The 3838-nt window shown below is 33.1% G+C and overlaps 1 long non-coding RNA gene across 3 annotated transcripts; it reads left to right on the forward strand.

Moving 5' to 3' along the window:
- Nucleotides 1-317: 317 nt before the first annotated feature.
- Nucleotides 318-3581, forward strand: LOC141611546 (uncharacterized). 3 transcript variants are annotated; one of them, XR_012528642.1, is made up of 6 exons: nt 318-541; nt 2160-2233; nt 2334-2416; nt 2664-2716; nt 3099-3135; nt 3272-3581. It is a non-coding gene; the product is annotated as an uncharacterized LOC141611546 (long non-coding RNA). The 3 variants fall into 3 exon arrangements; XR_012528643.1 differs by having other exon boundaries at nt 2145-2233; nt 2664-3135; XR_012528641.1 differs by having other exon boundaries at nt 2664-3135.
- Nucleotides 3582-3838: the final 257 nt, after the last annotated feature.

Here is a 3838-nt window from a genome sequence, read left to right on the forward strand (position 1 = left end):
ATTGTCCTTTTTTTTTGTCCCAACAAACTTAAATGACACGCGTCGTGGAAGAAGGTCATCAAATGAAGAATGTCACAAATTGACCTTTGTCACAAATTAAAGAACATTGGTCACCAATTAAGTAGAAACTTTTAATTAAGTCAACCACTTACCAAAAGATTGACCTGGCTTTGGGGACCATTTGATTTCTTGTTTCTACGTGAATTTCTTAGCTCAATTTAAGGTAGTTAATGTGGAGTCTTTCGATGGTTAACAAGTAAATAAATCTTTTTATTTGCAAAGTTGTCTTTTTAAGAACTATTGGAGATCTTTCTAAACACTCTCACACATACCATCATTTCACAACATCGTCTGTCTTCGACCGCCGTCCATCGTCGACCACCGTACATCGCGCTCCACCCTCGCCCACTACGAATGCACTTATACGGCTCAAGATCTGCACTTTCCATTCTCTCGAAACTTCAATGCACTGTTCCTCATCTATACGACTCAAGATCTGCATTTTTCTCACATTATTTCACTCTTGCTCTATTTGACTGAGGTGATTTACTCTTGAATTTTCTCTTTTGTTAGGGTTTTCTAATGTCATATCTCAAGTCACGGATGATTTTTTGGCGATTAAGATCGAATTCGATCAACTCAAGTCTAAGATCCAACTTTTGAGTATTTTCACGCTTATTTTAGTTCGTAATTATGCAATCTTGTTGTTTATTTGGAATATTTTATGTTAATTGACTTGAGATTAGTGTTCATTTGTTTGGATGATTATCATATGTAGCTTTGATGTTGTTGACTTTGTTTATGTTAATTTCATGTTTCAATTTAAGAAGCATGTCATCTATGCTAGTATTTGAAGGCTTAAATGTGATTTTTGATTGTTATTAGTAGTATAATTTTAAGCTAAGAATATGTTGATGAAATACTCTTTCTAGTATATTCAGTAATTATGATATTTTTGATTAATTATTCCAAGTAGTGATCTTTGATTGAATTGCAGAACATTTCAAATTATGAAGAACTCTTGTCTACAGTTGATTTGTTCAATATCGATTCCTGCATACTTACAAAGATAAATTCAACCAATTTTAGTGAATTTATTCCTGTGCTATCTTAATTAATAGATTTAAAACAAGGATTGCCAGAATATTTCTAGTAGCATCGACCAAATTCTTTCTTTAATTTAAACTTGTTATAAATTCAACGTCATTGGTTTCATGTTTTTGATATCCTATACATGTTTTAGTTTGGAAACTGGAATTACGCTATGAATTAGGTTGCTTTTTTTTGTAAGGAAGTACTTCATAGTTGTTTAAGACTCAACTGAGCTTCTCTCTGTAAGCTATAAAAGTCTTAGACCATTCTAGTCGATGTGTATATATCAGTTTTAGAACTTGAGAAAGCTGGAAATAACATCTAGTCACATATTTTGTGCTTTGAATTATGATTGATATGGTTCTTGTTTTACAAGCATATATTAACAACTATAACAAGTATATAGGTTATTTATCCTCTATAAAGAATCATCCCTAATTTTCTAATTTCGCCCTCAAAGACGCTAATTCGGGTTGCAATCAATGGAGTCAACAATCGAAAGGGTAAGGGTGTGCTTGGATACAATTCCTTCCAAATCTTGCCTATTGGGGAAAGATTTTGATTTGCCTCGGAGGAGTGAAAATGGATCCCTCTAAATCTCTCCCGCTCCATTTCCCTCCACTCTTATTTGTTATCCAAACAAGGGATTTTAAATCCCCTACTCTCCCTCCCTTTCTTTTCCCTCCAAATCTCTCAGTCCAAACACATCCTAAATCTTTCAATCTTCCTGTGTGTGTATTGCTGGGTTGGGCATTCATTTTTATTGATTTTTGTTTTCTATTTAATCATATAATTTAATTACTATGAAGCTTAAATGAGTATTTGTTTTTTATTTGTCTTATCAGTATATTGGCGGCTTTATTTCTATAATGCAATCTTAGTTTTTTATCTGTTATCCTCTTGAATCTTTCTGTGTGAAATACACTGATTCTAGTGCCATGTATTTGGTTGTAGAATTGTCCGTGTCATTATTCAGAATATGTTGCATGTTGACCTTTATTTGCATTTGTTCCTGATCACTTATTTAGTAAACAGACTTTAACACTTTGCAGGTTATTTCTTTGCAGGTTGTTTGTTTGGTTGTGTGATGGAGAAGCCTGCATCACTCACACCAGAGAGCATCCTTCATGAGAAAGTGAAGGTATGTTTATTAAGCCCTTGCATTTAAGATCAATTGCCATGAATAGGCAAGGCTCCTTCTAATTTGTCTTAAACCTTAAACGGGACTGTTTCAATGTTAGGTTGCTGATTCACTTTAGAAGGGCACTTAGCATGAAGATGAATGAATATATGATATCCGAGAGAAAGAGCTCCATGTGACCAGGTAAGAACTTTTATGATGTAGAGTGTTTTTTCTAGAGATATTTTACCGCTCATTCGTAAAGTTGTTTAGCTGCGGTATAATTAGATTTATATCAATACCAAAGGATATAGGAACATTCAACTGTGGTGCATTTGTTGCTGGAATAGTAAGGGTTGGTCTTTCATATATGGCTATGTGGCTAACAATTATCTAGTGAGTTGAAGGTTGATATTTCTGCTCATCATGAAGGGTGTCTTTGATGGTGCAGGTTCCCAGCGGTTGTGAGTGTTCATTTTGTGCCAGTGGAAGAACAAAATTCAGGTGTTTCCTGTGTTTGATCGGTTTATTAGTTAATGATATAATGTTGAGATTTTGGTTATGAACTTATGAATAATGCTAAGAACTTTTGTGACTATGTACTTGTGAAAATATTAAAACTTTTGTGTTACATGTTTTCATTTTGTCCTAAATTTTACTTTCTAATTGTATTTTCTATGGTATTATTTAAGCTTATGTCTACTAGATGACACTATTACATGTTCTTTGATTGCTTTCTGTTGAAGAACATGTAATACTGTCATCTGCTCGGAGTTCATGCTAATTGAAAAGCTCTATATGGCCTTGCCTAATGTGAATTATTATGCATGTGACTGGTATTGTTGTATTAACATGTTTATCTGGTGCATATTTTTGTGCCTTTAAGGAAGTTAGATGTCCCTGGAGCATGGCAGATGCCTCAGGTATTAATATGTTTACCTTTTGTCTCACAGATTTAAGTTTCATGAAAGTTGTGTTTTTTTCTTAGACTTATGAACCGAACAATATCAGAATAGCAGTAAATAATATGGTTCTCATCTCCCTTGGTGTTTTTTCAAGAATGGGAAGCCTACTCTGAAACGAGGATACAGGTGTGTAATGCGCAAACTGATATTGCCGATTCTGATGATGAACTCTGAGCCGCCTTCCCAAGCTGAAAACTCGACGCAATGTTTCTAGTAAGAAGACAACTCAAATTAGTGGTTGTCTTTAAGTTTTAGAAGCTTTGAGATTAGAATCAAACTTGAGTTACTTTTTAATTATGTATTTTAGTAGTGTTGTAATTATTGGGTATTGTATGTGTGTTATTTCTATTTGATGTATGAATTTAGAATAATTACCAAAATGATGTAAGATTGTCTTGTAGGAATTATATTTGAGAGTTATTATATTTAAATAATTTGTTTGGATCATTTAATTTGTAAAAAAAAATAACAATAATAATAATTTTTTTAATACCTATTTGCGGCGTTTTTTCAAAAAAGAAACGCCTCAAATAGCTATTTACTAGTTTTCTTGCCCGTACGTTGCACGGATACTAAAATAAGTTGCAATTATAGTGTATTGCACTACTTATTTTAGTTGTAAAAGTCTAATGTGCATCTAATATTTGATATACTATCATTT

Source organism: Silene latifolia, chromosome 11, assembly GCF_048544455.1.
Source record: "Silene latifolia isolate original U9 population chromosome 11, ASM4854445v1, whole genome shotgun sequence".
Lineage (NCBI taxonomy): Eukaryota > Viridiplantae > Streptophyta > Magnoliopsida > Caryophyllales > Caryophyllaceae > Silene > Silene latifolia.